Source organism: Oncorhynchus keta, chromosome 4 (genome assembly GCF_023373465.1).
Source record: "Oncorhynchus keta strain PuntledgeMale-10-30-2019 chromosome 4, Oket_V2, whole genome shotgun sequence".
Lineage (NCBI taxonomy): Eukaryota > Metazoa > Chordata > Actinopteri > Salmoniformes > Salmonidae > Oncorhynchus > Oncorhynchus keta.
The window spans coordinates 14,304,327-14,322,828 of NC_068424.1; positions in this window are offsets into that span (position 1 = coordinate 14,304,327).

Sequence of the window (18,502 nt, forward strand, 5' to 3'; positions counted from 1 at the left end):
ACCATCATGTTTTCTGGCTTTTCCTCCAATCACTATCATGTTTTCTGGCTTTTTCCTCCAATCACCATCATGTTTTCTGGCTTTTTCCTCCAATCACCATCATGTTTTCTGGCTTTTTCCTCCAATCACCATCATGTTTTCTGGCTTTTTCCTCCAATCACCATCATGTTTTCTGGCTTTTTCCTCCAATCACCATCATGTTTTCTGGCTTTTTCCTCCAATCACCATCATGTTTTCTGGCTTTTTCCTCCAATCACCATCATGTTTTATGTTTTTTTCCTCCAATCACCATCATGTTTTATGTTTTTTTCCTCCAATCACCATCATGTTTTCTGGCTTTTTCCTCCAATCACCATCATGTTTTCTGGCTTTTTCCTCCAATCACCATCATGTTTTCTGGCTTTTTCCTCCAATCACCATCATGTTTTCTGGCTTTTTCCTCCAATCACCATCATGTTTTCTGGCTTTTTCCTCCAATCACCATCATGTTTTCTGGCTTTTTCCTCCAATCACCATCATGTTTTCTGGCTTTTTCCTCCAATCACCATCATGTTTTCTGGCTTTTTCCTCCAATAACCATCATGTTTTATTTTCTATCCATCTTTTCATGATTTGATGTGGTGACTCACTTGAGTCTCTCCTTTGTTTTCCTACGTGCCACATGCAGTTCGCCTCTCAGTCCACCTCTCAGTCCACCTCTCCAAAGGCTGAGAGGGAATGAGTATGTAAAGAGAGGGCTATTTATTTACAGGAGAGAGGAGAGAGGGGGAGGGAGAGAAGAGGGATGAAGTTGAAGGAGAGAGGAGAGAAGGATGATGTTGAAGAAGAGGAGGCAGGGAGGAGGACAGAGTGGGGAAGGAGGGAAGAGAAGAGAGGAGAGGAAAGGAAAGGAAAGGAAAGTAGAGGAGAGGAGATGCAGAATGAGCAGCACTAAACGAACACTGTATAGAAACGTCTGACATAGATTTGGTCCTTAATTGCTTCTCTGACATTGACTTGCCACTTTCAGCATGAAGCCTCACACCTGTTTTTTCCTCCGTTGTTAATATATTATCTATCTCAGAATGAGACAGGAGATACTGGTGAAGGAGAGACTGGTGAAGGAGAGACTGGTGAAGGAGAGACTGGGGAAGGAGAGACTATGTAAGTAGAGACTGGGGAAGGAGAGACTGGGGAAGGAGAGACTATGTAAGTAGAGACGGGGGAAGGAGAGACTATGTAAGTAGAGACTGGGGAAGGAGAGACTGGGAAGGAGAGACTGGGGAAGGAGAGACTATGTAAGTAGAGACTGGGAAGGAGAGACTGGGGAAGGAGAGACTGGTGAAGGAGAGACTGGGGAAGGAGAGACTATGTAAGTAGAGACTGGGGAAGGAGAGACTGGGGAAGGAGAGTCTATGTAAGTAGAGACGGGGGAAGGAGAGACTAGGGAAGGAGAGACTGGTGAAGGAGAGACTGGGGAAGGAGAGTCTATGTAAGTAGAGACTGGGGAAGGAGAGACTAGGGAAGGAAAGACTAGGTAAGGAGAGACTGGGGAAGGAGAGTCTATGTAAGTAGAGACTGGGGAAGGAGAGACTGGGGAAGGAGAGTCTATGTAAGTAGAGACTGGGGAAGGAGAGACTGGGGAAGGAGAGACTGGGGAAGGAGAGACTGGGGAAGGAGAGACTAGGTAAGGAGAGACTGGGGAAGGAGAGACTGGGGAAGGAGAGACTGGGGAAGGAGAGACTGGGGAAGGAGAGACTAGGTGAGGAGAGACTGGGGAAGGAGAGTCTATGTAAGTAGAGACTGGGGAAGGAGAGACTGGGGAAGGAGATACTGGGGAAGGAGAGACTAGGTGAGGAGAGACTGGGGAAGGAGAGTCTATGTAAGTAGAGACTGGGGAAGGAGAGACTGGGGAAGGAGATACTGGGGAAGGAGAGACTGGGGAAGGAGAGACTAGGTGAGGAGAGACTGGGGAAGGAGAGTCTATGTAAGTAGAGACTGGGGAAGGAGAGATTAGGGAAGGAAGGTTTCTGAAATGAGGCTGGGCCCATGTCTGATCTATGTGATGTGACGTGTGTGTGTGTGTGTGTGTGTGTGTTGTTGTTGACTATTACTTTAATAGTATTTCTTCTCACGGCCCTTATTTTAATGATGGAGTGGTGGTAGCGCAACACACGCGCACACACACACACACACACACACACACACACACACACACACACACACACACACACACACACACACACACACACACACACACACACACACACACACACACACACACACACACACACACACGTGTGGTTGTCCCTCTGACAAATGAGTTTACCCTGGTTATAGCCTTCTCACAGCACATTACCAGAAATTGCATAGGTTTTCATATAGCCGGAGACCTGCCATGACAGAGCTCAGACACACATACTCACATAAAACACACACACACACACACACACACACACACACACACACACACACACACACACACACACACACACACACACACACACACACACACACACACACACACACACACACACACACACACACACACACACACACACACACACACACACACACACACACACACGGGAAACTATTCCTGACACTGAGGTCCTGCTGCCCGTAAATTACTCTCTCATGTTTACATACACAATCAGCTAATGTTGTTTTATTACTTATTATTGTAATGGTCATCGTCGGTGGAAGAAGGTGAGGACCAAGGTGTAGTGTGGAATGTGTCCATATTTATTAATTGAACACGGAAATAAATGAACACTGGCAGCTCCGGACAGACGGGAGACTCTGGCAGCTCCGGACAGACGGGAGCACCTGTAGGGAGGTGACGAAGAGACAGCCTGGTGCGGGGGGCTGCCACCGGAGGGCTGGTGCGTGGAGGCGGCATCGGATAGACCGGACCGTGGAGGCGCACTGGAGGTCTCGAGCACTGAGCCTGCCCAACCCTACCTGGCTGAATGCTCCCCGTAGCCAGGCCAGTGCGGCAAGGTGGAATAGCCCGCACTGGGCTATGCTGGCGAACCGGGGACACCATGCGTAGGGCTGGTGCCATGTACCCCGGCCTGAGGAGACACACTGGAGACCAGATGCGCTGAGCATGCTTCATGGCACCTGGCTCGATGCCCACTCTAGCCCGACCGATACGAGGTGCTGCTATGTATCGCACCAGGCTATGCCTGCGCCCCGGGGACACCGTGCGCCTCACGGCATAACACGGTGCCTGCCCAGGCCCTCTCTTTCCACGGTAAGCACGGGGAGTTGGCGCAGGTCTCCTACCTGACTACGCCACCCTCCCCGTGTGCCCCCTCCAATACATTTTTGGGGCTGCCTCTCAGGCTTCCAGCCATGCTGCCGGGCTGCCTCCTCATACCTCTTCGCTGCTTCCAGCTCTGCCTTGGGGTGGCGATATTCCCCAGCCTGTGCCCAGGGTCCTTTGCCGTCCAGGATCTCCTCCCATGTCCAGGAGTCCTGAGATCGCTGCTGCTGCTGCCCGTTACCACGCTACTTGGTCCTTTGGCGGTGGGTGATTCTGAAATGGTTGTCGTTGGTGGAAGAAGGTGAGGACCAAGGTGCAGCATGGTATGTGTCCATATTTATTAAATGAACACGGAAACGACCAAAAATGACCAAAAACAGTTCTGGCTGGTGCAGACACACAACAGAAAACAGAAAACAATCACCCACGAAACACAATAGAAAACAGGCTCCCTAAATATGGTTCTCAATCAGGGACAACGATTGACAGCTGCTTCTGATTGAGAACCATACCAGGCCAAACACAGAAATAGCAAATCATAGAAAAACTAACATAGACAAACACCCAACTCACGGCCTGACCATACTAAAACAAAGACATAACAAAACAACTAAGGTCAGACAGAACATGACAATTATTCATTTTTCCCCCAGTCTGATTTGTCTAAATGACTGGTGCTGTCATTCATATATTTCCTGTGGTAATTAGTTTAAACCATATAAAAAAAATTACATTCTTTTAATTTAACCTTTATTTAACTAGGCAAGTCAGTTAAGAACAAACTCTTAATTCCTTTTTATTAACATTTATTTAACGAGGCATTTTAGATAAAAATGTACTAAATACCAATCAAATGTATTTTTAAAGCCCTTTTTACATCAGCTGATATCTCAAAGTGCTGTACAGAAACTCATCCTAAAACCCCAAACAGCAAGTAATGCAGATGTAGACACACACACACCCTGATCTTTGTGTCTGTGGGATCTGTCTTCTCATTGCCGGAGAGAGTGAATTGGGAGTGTGTGAATGTTTAATGCTGTCGAAAAACAGATTGTGCTTCTAGGGAAAACTACTGACGTCACTCACTCGCTCGCTCGCTCGCTCACTCGCTCACTCGCTCACTCACTCACTCGCTCACTCACTCGCTCACTCACTCACTCACTCACTCACTCACTCACTCACTCACTCACTCACTCACTCACAGACACACAATACTTTAGACCTTACACTGATATTAAATCAGAATCAGAGTTTCTGAGATGGTTTGGTCAGGGAGACTAATGGAAAAACAGACACGATGTTTCATGGCTGTTGTTGTTTAGTTCAATACATTACTATTTTTATTTTTAGGGTGTGACCTAAAAGTAGTATTCCATTTGATAGAGTACAGGCTAGAGATCTCATACACACATCAAATATTAACCTGCAGGTAATGGACGTAGCCAGGACATTATCTGTTATCTCTCTCTCTCTCTCTCTCTCTCTCTCTCTCTCTCTCTCTCTCTCTCTCTCTCTCTCTCTCTCTCTCTCTCTCTCTCTCTCTCTCTCTCTCTCTCTCTCTCTCTCTCTCTCTCTCTCTCTTAATCTCTCACTCTCTCTCTATCTCTCTCTCTTTCTCTCACTCACTCACACACACTCCTTGCTGACTTGTGAGTCGTAACCATTAGCATTGATTTCCGTTTCCCAGAGCGACCACTGTCACCGCGGCGATAGAGTGCATGCTGGGTCGTAAATTCACCAGCGCTACCGTCAGCACGACAACATCAGCTTCCACCCCCAGACAGCACTGAGAGTGTCTCTCTCTGTCACTCACACACACACACACACACACACACACACACACACACACACACACACACACACACACACACACACACACACACACACACACACACACACACACACACACACACACACACACACACACACACACACACACACACACACACACACACACACACACACACACACACTGAATGTAGTCTGAAAGTGTGGCTCTATACAGGCATAGTTAATTATTTGAAGCAGTACAGGCCAGTCTATAGTGAAGTGCATACTGAACAGTATAGCACCTCTGTCTTTTCACAGTCCGATTAGTGGCAACTGACTGCATCTCTTTATGCAGCTCCCTATGTTTGTGGACAACATAGGTCCTATGGCCAGATGCTCTTCAGCCTTTTGAGTAGGCCTGAAAGCTGTGCTCTCTCTTGGTATTTTATATTGGTCATGTCTTCTTGGGTGTTTCACAGTTCTGATCATTCTAAAGTCTTCTGAAGATTTACAGTTGAAGTTGGAAGTTTACATACACCTTAGCCAAATACATTTTTTTTTAAATTCTCACAATTCCTGACATTTAATCCTCGTAAAAAATACTCTGTTTTAGGTCAGTTAGAATCACCACTTTATTTTCAGAATGTGAAATGTCAGAATATTTGTAGAGAGAAGGATTTATTTCAGCTTTTATTTCTTTCATCACATTCCCAGTGGGTCAGAAGTTTACATACACTCAATAAGTATTTGGTAGCATTGCCTGTAACTTGTTTAACTTGGGTCAAACATTTCAGGTAGCCTTCCACAAGCTTCCCAGAATAAGTTGGGTGAATTCTGGCCCATTCCTCCTGACAGAGCTGGTGTAACTGAGTCAGGTGTGTAGGCATCCTTGCTCGCATATGCTTTTTCAGTTCTGCCCACACATTTTCTATGGGATTGAGGTCAGGGCTTTGAGGTGGCCAGTCCAATACCTTGACTTTGTTGTCCTTAAGCCAATATTGTCACAACTTTGGAAGTATGCTTAAGGTCATTGTCCATTTGGAAGACCCATTTGAAACCAAGCTTTAACTTCCTGACTGATGTCTTGAGATATTGTTTCAATATATCTACATAATTTTCCTCCTCATGATGCCATCTGTCCTGCAGCAAAGCACCCCCACAACAAAGGACCATTATTAGCATGTTTTAACCACTCCTATATAAATGGTAGATTATCAGACACGCAACAAGAAGATCTGATATCATTATTACTGAAACAGGCCCCAAGTGGGTTATATTAAGATCCAGTCCATTTAAAAAATTGGAGACCTCTTACACTTCAGTGTTGTGATGAAAAAAGTCCTAGCAAAATGCTTGGCGCATAGAATTTAAAAAGTATTGTCAGATATTATTCATCCTAATCAGACAGGTTTTTTACATGGACGATACATTGGAGACAATATAGGACAAGTACTGGAAACAATAGAATACTATGAAATATCGGGGACACCAGGCCTGGTTTTCATAGCTGATTTTGAAAAGGCTTTTGAAAAAGTACGACTGGAGTTTATATATAAATGCCTAGAATATTTCAATTTTGAGGAATATCTTCTAAAATGGGTAAAGTTGTATATAGTAACCCTAGGTGTAAAATAGTAAATAATGACTACATCTCAGAAAGTTTTAAACTCTCTAGAGGAGTAAAACAAGGTTGTCCACTATCGGCATGTCTATTTATTATTGCCATCGAAATGTTAGCTGTTAAGATTAGATCAAACAATAATATTAAGGGATTAGAAATCCGTGGCTTAAAAACTAAGGTGTCATTGTACGCTGACGACTCATGTTTTCTTTTAAAATCACAATTAGAGTCTCTCCACGGCCTCTGAGAGGATACTTTTGCTTTTCTCTCTGGATTACAACCAAATTATGATAAATGTATTATATTACGTTTTGGTTCACTAACAATTCTTTACATTACCATGTAGTTTACCAATAAAAATGGTCTGACGGAGATGTGGACATACAAATACAAATCCCAAAAGAAAGAAATTATTTCATTCCAATACATTTTTAGAGAAAATTAGCAAAAATAGATCAGATCTTGCTACCATGGAAAGGAAAATACCTGTCTATTTGTGGAAAACTCACCCTGATTAACTCTTTAGTCATATCACAGTTCACCTATTTGCTTATTGTTTTGCCTACACCTAGTGACCTGCTTTTTAAATTATATGAACATAAAATATTCCATTTTACTTGCAACGGCAAGCCAGATAAAAATTAAAAGGGCCTATTTATATAACGGATATGAATTTGGAGGGTAAAAATGATTAAATATTAAAGTATTAGACCTCTCACTAAAGGCATCAGTAATACAAAAGTTATACTTAAATCCAAACTGGATAAATTGGTACACATATCTCATTCTATGTTCAAGAAGGGCCTTTTCCCCTTTATTCAGATTACACCAGCCCACTCTTGAATGTTTGAAAAGGGAAATCATCTCCAAAATATCTTAATTTTTTAAACAAGCCTTAGAAAGTTGGTTGAAATGTCAGTTTAATCCACCTGAAAAGACAGAAAAAATAATACAACAAATATTGTGGTTAAATTCAAATATACTTATTGATTAAAAAAACTCTATTTTTCAAAGAAATTTTTAAAAAAGGTATCATTTTTGTGAATGATATCATAAATTGGACTGGTGGAGTTATGTTACACATGCAGCTAACACAGACATATGGGAATGTCTGCTCTACCCAAAATTACAACCAATTCATTGCAGCATTACCACAAAAATGGAAGAGGCAAGTATATTTCTCCACCTTTATTTAACCAGGTAGGCTAGTTGAGAACAAGTTCTCATTTACAACTGCGACCTGGCCAAGATAAAGCATAGCAGTGTGAACAGACAACACAGAGTTTCACATGGAGTAAACAATTAACAAGTCAATAACACAGTAGAAAAAAAGGGGGAGTCTATATACATTGTGTGCAAAAGGCATGAGGAGGTAGGCGAATAATACAATTTTGCAGATTAACACTGGAGTGATAAACAATCAGATGGTCATGTACAGGTAGAGATATTGGTGTGCAAAAGGGCAGAAAAGTAAATAAATAAAAACAGTATGGGGATGAGGTAGGTACAAATGAGTGGGCTATTTACCGATAGACTATGCATAGCTGCAGCGATCAGTTAGCTGCTCAGATAGCAGATGTTTGAAGTTGGTGAGGGAGATAAAAGTCTCCAACTTCAGCGATAGAAGGGGAAAAAAGTAAGGAACTTGTATGTCGGCCCTGTATTAAAGAACATAAATGGTTAAAGAAAAGTGTGATAAATAAAAACATGTACCAATTTCATTTAAGGACCAAAAAACTGACAGCTGTGACATATAAATTGCAAAATAGTTGGGAAGAGATGTTCGATGTACCCATTCCATGGCACATGGTTTATGAATTGATACGCAAAACAACGCTGGATGCAAAACTTCAAACTTTTCCATTTAAATTACTATACAAAATTCTTGCAACTAATGGAATGTTATATATATGGGGTATACAATCTTCCCAACTCTGCACATTCTGCTGTGAGGAGGCAGAGTCATTAGATAATTTATTTTGTTATTGTCCATATGTAGCTCGTTTTTGGTCACAGGTCCAGGAATGGCGGAAGAATTGCAACATTTACCTGGAACAAACACTGGAGCCAGCAATACTGGGTGATTTGAAAAGCCATAGTCAATCAATCAATAATATCGTAATTATTTTAGCAACATTTTTTATTTTAATTTACAATCTGTAGAAGCTATGAGAATAGAAAGGTTCAAGTCGTTTGTGATGCATCACAGCACAGTTGAAAGAAATATGGCAAATAGAACTTCAAAATAGATGATGTTGAGAGATAGATTGGAGGGGTTGAATGGAGCTGAAGGGACTGGATGATGTTGAGAGATAGATGGGAGAGGTTGAATGGAGCTGAAGGGACTGGATGGTGTTGAGAGATAGATGGGAGAGGTTGAATGGAGCTGAAGGGACTGGATGGTGTTGAGAGACAGATGGGAGAGGTTGAATGGAGCTGAAGGGACTGGATGGTGTTGAGAGATAGATGGGAGAGGTTGAATGGAGATGAAGGGACTGGATGGTGTTGAGAGACAGATGGGAGAGGTTGAATGGAGCTGAAGGGTCTGGATGGTGTTGAGAGATAGATGGGAGAGGTTGAATGGAGCTGAAGGGACTGGATGGTGTTGAGAGATAGATGGGAGAGGTTGAATGGAGCTGAAGGGACTGGATGGTGTTGAGAGATAGATGGGAGAGGTTGAATGGAGCTGAAGGGACTGGATGGTGTTGAGAGATAGATGGGAGAGGTTGAATGGAGATGAAGGGACTGGATGGTGTTGAGAGACAGATGGGAGAGGTTGAATGGAGCTGAAGGGACTGGATGGTGTTGAGAGATAGATGGGAGAGGTTGAATGGAGATGAAGGGACTGGATGGTGTTGAGAGACAGATGGGAGAGGTTGAATGGAGCTGAAGGGACTGGATGGTGTTGAGAGATAGATGGGAGAGGTTGAATGGAGCTGAAGGGTCTGGATGGTGTTGAGAGATAGATGGGAGAGGTTGAATGGAGCTGAAGGGACTGGATGGTGTTGAGAGATAGATGGGAGAGGTTGAATGGAGCTGAAGGGACTGGATGGTGTTGAGAGATAGATGGGAGAGGTTGAATGGAGATGAAGGGACTGGATGGTGTTGAGAGACAGATGGGAGAGGTTGAATGGAGCTGAAGGGTCTGGATGGTGTTGAGAGATAGATGGGAGAGGTTGAATGGAGATGAAGGGTCTGGATGGTGTTGAGAGATAGATGGGAGAGGTTGAATGGAGCTGAAGGGACTGGATGGTGTTGAGAGATAGATGGGAGAGGTTGAATGGAGATGAAGGGACTGGATGGTGTTGAGAGATAGATTGGAGGGGTTGAATGGAGCTGAAGGGACTGGATGATGTTGAGAGATAGATGGGAGAGGTTGAATGGAGCTGAAGGGACTGGATGGTGTTGAGAGATAGATGGGAGAGGTTGAATGGAGCTGAAGGGACTGGATGGTGTTGAGAGATAGATGGGAGAGGTTGAATGGAGCTGAAGGGACTGGATGGTGTTGAGAGATAGATGGGAGAGGTTGAATGGAGATGAAGGGACTGGATGGTGTTGAGAGACAGATGGGAGAGGTTGAATGGAGCTGAAGGGTCTGGATGGTGTTGAGAGATAGATGGGAGAGGTTGAATGGAGCTGAAGGGACTGGATGGTGTTGAGAGATAGATGGGAGAGGTTGAATGGAGCTGAAGGGACTGGATGGTGTTGAGAGATAGATGGGAGAGGTTGAATGGAGCTGAAGGGACTGGATGGTGTTGAGAGACAGATGGGAGAGGTTGAATGGAGCTGAAGGGACTGGATGGTGTTGAGAGATAGATGGGAGAGGTTGAATGGAGATGAAGGGACTGGATGGTGTTGAGAGACAGATGGGAGAGGTTGAATGGAGCTGAAGGGTCTGGATGGTGTTGAGAGATAGATGGGAGAGGTTGAATGGAGATGAAGGGTCTGGATGGTGTTGAGAGATAGATGGGAGAGGTTGAATGGAGCTGAAGGGACTGGATGGTGTTGAGAGATAGATGGGAGAGGTTGAATGGAGATGAAGGGACTGGATGGTGTTGAGAGACAGATGGGAGAGGTTGAATGGAGCTGAAGGGTCTGGATGGTGTTGAGAGATAGATGGGAGAGGTTGAATTGAGCTGAAGGGACTGGATGGTGTTGAGAGACAGATGGGAGAGGTTGAATGGAGCTGAAGGGTCTGGATGGTGTTGAGAGATAGATGGGAGAGGTTGAATGGAGCTGAAGGGACTGGATGGTGTTGAGAGATAGATGGGAGAGGTTGAATGGAGATGAAGGGACTGGATGGTGTTGAGAGACAGATGGGAGAGTTTGAATGGAGCTGAAGGGTCTGGATGGTGTTGAGAGATAGATGGGAGAGGTTGAATGGAGCTGAAGGGACTGGATGGTGTTGAGAGATAGATGGGAGAGGTTGAATGGAGCTGAAGGGACTGGATCGTGTTGAGAGATAGATGGGAGAGGTTGAATGGAGATGAAGGGACTGGATGGTGTTGAGAGACAGATGGGAGAGGTTGAATGGAGCTGAAGGGTCTGGATGGTGTTGAGAGATAGATGGGAGAGGTTGAATGGAGATGAAGGGTCTGGATGGTGTTGAGAGATAGATGGGAGAGGTTGAATGGAGCTGAAGGGACTGGATGGTGTTGAGAGATAAATGGGAGAGGTTGAATGGAGATGAAGGGACTAATAACAAGATAAAACATGTAGAACATACGGGGTCTGTAAATTGTATACAGGTTCAGAACTTTTGTGAAATAGCACAGTTACAAATAGAATCAAATAGACTGTAAAATAGACTGTGAATGTAAAATGTGTATAAGATGTATGAATTGAAGGTAGAAGCAGAAGTATTTATTAGTTTACTCCAATTGGGGGATCGGCGGTAGGGTTTGCAGGGAATAATAATAAAGGTATATTCTTTAAAAAAGTATGTATGTCTATATAGGTATGTGTATGTATGTGTGTGTGTATGGATATATATATTTACCCCAAAAATATATGGGGGATTGGAAATGATGCAGACCATTACATTGATGGAACCAATATTCTTTCTGCAATATTTATCTGTTCCATCCCTTAAAAAAGATAAAAAATAAAAATGCACCCCCACAACCTCTTGCATCAAGGTTGGGATGGTGTTCTTTGGCATGCAAGCCTCCCCCTTTTCCTCCAAACATAACAATGGTCATTATTGCCAAACCGTTCCAGAGGACATTTCTCCAAAATTACGATCTTTGTCCCCTTTTGCAGTTGCAAACCATTGCCTGGCTATTTTATGGTGGTTTTGGAGCAGTGGATTCTTCCTTGCTGAGCGGCCTTTTAGGTTATGTCGATATAGGACTCGTTTTACTGTGGATATAGATATTTTTGGACCTGTTTCCTCCAGCATCTTCACAAGGTCCTTTGCTGTTGTTCTGGGATTGATTTGCACTTTTTGCACCAAAGTACGTTCATCTCTAGGAGACAGAACGAGTCTCCTTCCTGAGAGGTGTGACGACTGCGTGGTCCCATGGTGTTTATACTTCCGTACTATTGTTTGTACAGATGAACGTGGTACCTTCAGGCATTTGGAAATTGCTCCCAAGGATGAACCAGAATTGTAGAGGTCTACAATTTTTTTTCAGAGGTCTTGGCTAATTTGTTTTAGATTTTCCCATGATGTCAAGCAAAGAGGCAATGAGTTTGAAGGTAAGCCTTGAAATACATCAACATATACACCTCCAATTGACTCAAATGGTGTCAAATAGCCTATCAGAAGCTTCTAAAGCCATGACATATTTTCTGGATTTTTCCAAGCTGTTTAAAGGCACAGTCAACTTAGTGTATTCTGACCAACTGAAATGGTGATACAGGTAATTCTAAGTGAAATAATCTGATAAAGATTACTTGTGTCATGCACAAAGTAGAGTTTGATAACAAGAAATGTGTGGAGTGGTTGAAAAATGAGTTTCAATGACTCCAACCTAAGTGTATGTAAACTTCTGACTTCAACTGTACTACAGTAGTGGACCAAGTAGGTCAGAGGATGAACCCTACAAGGACGAATCTAAGATTTCTGTGTGTATAAATGTACGTATACGTCTGAATCCTTCTCGTCTGAATACACTCTTTTCAGTTCAACGCAGATCCATGTCAGAGATTTGATTAGTGGAAACTGATGCTTAACTAAATATTATTAGCATAATCGTATTTCATCAAATATCAGCTTTCATCTTGCCATTTCAGAGTGGGACCGTTAGAGAGCTAATGTAAGTCTGCTGATCCATCCATGGCCCTGTTAATAGCTCATATGTTATAACTGTTATAAACGGGACCGATGTCTTTAGATTAACTAGGACTTTTTTGTGTGTTTTGTGACACGTTTCTGGGGTCACTCTAAAGGCTCGTTGGAGAACATGATTGGAACCTCGACTCAAACGTAATTTAGAAAGCCTCAAACTCACCTACTGTACTCTCAACATGACTCACCTACTGTACTCTCAACATAACTCACCTACTGTACTCTCAACATGACTCACCCACGGTACTCTCAACATGACTCACCTACTGTACTCTCAACATGACTCACCCACGGTACTCTCAACATGACTCACCCACGGTACTCTCAACATGACTCACCCACGGTACTCTCAACATGACTCACCTACTGTACTCTCAACATGACTCACCTACTGTACTCTCAACATAACTCACCTACTGTACTCTCAACATGACTCACCCACGGTACTCTCAATATAACTCACCTACTGTACTCTCAACATAACTCACCTACTGTACTCTCAATATAACTCATCTACTGTACTCTCAACATGACTCACCTACGGTACTCTCAACATGACTCACCTACTGTACTCTCAACATAACTCACCTACTGTACTCTCAACATAACTCACCCACGGTACTCTCAACATGACTCACCCACGGTACTCTCAACATGACTCACCCACGGTACTCTCAACATAACTCACCTACTGTACTCTCAACATGACTCACCTACTGTACTCTCAACATGACTCACCTACTGTACTCTCAACATAACTCACCTACTGTACTCTCAACATGACTCACCTACTGTACTCTCAACATGACTCACCTACTGTACTCTCAACATAACTCACCTACTGTACTCTCAACATGACTCACCTACTGTACTCTCAACATGACTCACCTACTGTACTCTCAACATAACTCACCTACTGTACTCTCAACATGACTCACCTACTGTACTCTCAACATGACTCACCCACGGTACTCTCAACATAACTCACCTACGGTACTCTCAACATGACTCACCTACTGTACTCTCAACATAACTCACCTACTGTACTCTCAACATATCTCACCTACGGTACTCTCAACATGACTCACCTACTGTACTCTCAACATAACTCACCTACTGTACTCTCAACATATCTCACCTACGGTACTCTCAACATGACTCACCTACTGTACTTTCAACATAACTCACCTACTGTACTCTCAACATAACTCACCCACGGTACTCTCAACATAACTCACCTACTGTACTCTCAACATAACTCACCTACTGTACTCTCAACATAACTCACCTACTGTACTCTCAACATAACTCACCTACGGTACTCTCAACATAACTCACCTACTGTACTCTCAACATATCTCACCTACGGTACTCTCAACATAACTCACCTACTGTACTCTCAACATAACTCACCTACGGTACTCTCAACATAACTCACCTACTGTACTCTCAACATGACTCACCTACTGTACTCTCAACATGACTCACCTACGGTACTCTCAACATGACTCACCTACGGTACTCTCAATATAACTCAACTTAAGGCATTTATTTCTGGGTTGAAAAATTCCAGGAACTTTCAATAAATTAACTGTTTTTTCCAAAATCTCGAGTAGAGAATTCCCGGAATCAGGAGGGAATAAGCAGGAAATCCGGAATCCTCCAACACAATAGTGAAAGTTTTGCAACCATAATCATGCCTAAGTATGTCTACCTAACAGTACATGCAGTTGCTTTATTTTCATCTAGGTTGCTGTGATCATGTCTCTTAGAAAAGTAAATGAGAATTCTTAAAGTGGACTGTGATTCATCTGAGGGATGAGGCTGGTACCTGGGGAGGGGGTTGGTCCGTAGGGGCTTCTGAAACACCTGGGGAGCCAAGGAAAGAAGTCTGTCCCCTAGGCAATGTGCAAAGCAATATACAATATACCCAGAATGCAGTGCAGCTTTTATGTCAAGTATTCTCATTCCCTCGCTCGCTCTCTCTCTCTCTGAAGCTCAGGTTTGTTTCCTGCCACCAGCAACAACATTAAACACAACACACTGGAACACACACAACAATAACCTCAGGGGTGGCACCTGAGGGTAGTGCTGGGTCTTTCTGTCTGTCTGTCTGTCTGTCTGTCTGTCTGTCTGTCTGTCTGTCTGTCTGTCTGTCTGTCTGTCTGTCTGTCTGTCTGTCTGTCTGTCTGTCTGTCTGTCTGTGTATCAGTCTGTCTGTGTATCAGTCTGTCTGTGTATCACTCTGTCTGTGTATCAGTCTGTCTGTGTATCAGTCAGTCTGTGTATCAGTCAGTCTGTGTATCAGTCAGTCAGTATGTCAGTCAGTCTGTGTATCAGTCAGTCAGTATGTCAGTCAGTCTGTCAGTATGTCAGTCAGTCTGTGTATCAGTCAGTCAGTATGTCAGTCAGTCTGTGTATCAGTCAGTCTGTGTATCAGTCTGTCTGTGTATCAGTCTGTCTGTGTATCAGTCAGTCTGTGTATCAGTCAGTCAGTATGTCAGTCAGTCTGTGTATCAGTCAGTCAGTATGTCAGTCAGTCTGTCAGTATGTCAGTCAGTCTGTGTATCAGTCAGTCAGTATGTCAGTCAGTCTGTGTATCAGTCAGTCAGTATGTCAGTCAGTCTGTGTATCAGTCAGTCAGTATGTCTGTGTATCAGTCAGTCAGTATGTCAGTCAGTCAGTATGTCAGTCAGTGTGTGTGTATCAGTCAGTCAGTATGTCAGTCAGTGTGTGTGTGTATCAGTCAGTCAGTATGTCAGTCAGTGTGTGTGTGTATCAGTCAGTCAGTATGTCAGTCAGTGTGTGTGTGTGTGTGTGTGCGTATCAGTCAGTCAGTATGTCAGTCAGTGTGTGTGTGTGTGTGCGTGCCTTTCATAATATAAATATAATATAATAATATATGCCATTTAGCAGACGCTTTTATCCAAAGCGACTTACAGTCATGTGTGCATACATTCTACGTATGGGTGGTCCCGGAAACGAACCGACTACCCTGGCGTTACAAGCGCCATGCTCTACCAACTGAGCTACAGAAGGACCACGAGTTCATCAAGTTCTATTGATATTGAATTTGTTTATATATGAATGTATTCAAATAATTATATTTTTTTGAAATATTGAATGATTTATTTGACAAATAACATTCAGGTAGAACAAGTGGAGTATTGAGATCAGAGTGGGCTGGAGGCTATAGATGTTTGTATTTTTAGATATTTGTACTGTATGTCATCATAAAATCAGGCTGAGTTTCTGCCCTCAATACTGTAAGTGGAATGTTTTTTTTAATGTTTTTTTATTATCGTTGTAAAGTTAAAGTGCCAAAAGCCAGTCAGAATGATGATAATTACCTGCATAAATGTACGTATTGTCTGAAATCTTTAGGATATATCAAAATCATAACCTTTTTCTCTCTTTTGGAACAACAAATTAAAATCTTTAGCAGACAAGACAGTACAGTATGTTTAATCAGGTATAGTTAGAATACTGTACAGTATGGTTTATCAGGTATAGTTAGAATACTGTACAGTATGGTTTATCAGGTATAGTTAGAATACTGTACAGTATAGTATATCAGGTATAGTTAGAATACTGTACAGTATGGTTTATCAGGTATAGTTAGAATACTGTACAGTATGGTTTATCAGGTATAGTTAGAATACTGTACAGTATGGTTTATCAGGTATAGTTAGAATACTGTACAGTATGGTTTGTCAGGTATAGTTAGAATACTGTAGAGTGTGATTTATCAGGTATAGTTAGAATACTGTAGAGTATGGTTTATCAGGTATAGTTAAAATACTGTAAAGTATGGTTTATCAGGTATAGTTAGAATACTGTACAGTATGGTTTATCAGGTATAGTTAGAATACTGTACAGAGTTGTTTATCAGGTATAGTTAGAATACTGTACAGTATGGTTTATCAGGTATAGTTAGAATACTGTACAGTATGGTTTATCAGGTATAGTTAGAATACTGTACAGTATGGTTTATCAGGTATAGTTAGAATACTGTACAGTATGGTTTATCAGGTATAGTTAGAATACTGTACAGTATGGTTTATCAGGTATAGTTAGAATACTGTACAGTATGGTTTATCAGGTATAGTTAGAATACTGTACAGTATGGTTTATCAGGTATAGTTAGAATACTGTACATTACAGTTCATCAGGTATAGTTAGAATACTGTACAGTATGGTTCATCATGTATAGTTAGAATACTGTACAGTATGGTTTATCAGGTATAGTTAGAATACTGTACAGAATGGTTTATCATGTATAGTAAGAATACTGTAGAGTACGGTTTATCAGGTATAGTTAGAATACTGTAGAGTATAGTATATCAGGTATAGTTAGAATACTGTAGAGTATGGTTTATCAGGTATAGTTAGAATACTGTAGAGTATGGTTTATAAGGTATAGTTAGAATACTGTAAAGTATGGTTTATAAGGTATAGTTAGAATACTGTAGAGTATAGTATATCAGGTATAGTTAGAATACTGTAGAGTATAGTATATCAGGTATAGTTAGAATACTGTAGAGTATGGTTTATCAGGTATAGGTAGAAGGAACACTCAACCCTGACCAGAATGTATTATAAATCATACTGTAATCAGTGAGGAGCTGTATAGGATTTCAACTTGATCTTCCTGTATTGACGTTAACATGTCCTTGGTGTGTGTGTGTGTGTGTGTGCGTGTGTGTGTGTGTGTGTGTGTGTGTGTACTGGTATTCTGCTGTTATTGGACCAAGCTAACAAATCAATAACTAGCAGTCCGGTGGGTCAAAGAGTAAACACACAGGCTTGCTGAACTCCATGCTGTCCACTGCCACAGTCATTAACACACACACACACGCACACACACACACACACACACACACACACACACACACACACACACACACACACACACACACACACACACACACACACACATACACACACACACACACACACACACACACACACACACACACACACACACACACACACACACACACACACACACACACTTGCAAACTACAACATAACTTTGTATAGATTTTTGTCTGCTTATCTTTTAAAAGTGCGGCAGAGATACATTTCCATTTTCATGCTATACATAATATGTCTGCAGAGGATAGCCTAAGACGGTTTATTAAAACGTAAATTGTCTATTCTTTTAAATGTTTTTCAACATAAGATTGAGTAGTTGAAAATATTTATCGCTAAACATGGCATTAAGTGGCATTAAGTAGACCTAAACTTGGCATTCATTATTGATACACATGGCATTAAGTATAGATACACATGGTATTACGTATAGATAAACATGGCATTAAGTATCGATAAACATGGCATTTAGTGCCATTAAGTATAGCAAAACATAGCATTATGTATAGATAAACATGGCTTAAAGTATAGATAAACATGGCTTAAAGTATAGATAAACATGACATTAAGTATATATACATATACATTTCCTTAAGTATATTAAGAGTAGATAAACATGACAGATGGTCAACAGAAATCCTCCTCTCTCTCTTTTCTTCTCCATCCCCATCACACCTCCCCCTCTTTTGATCGA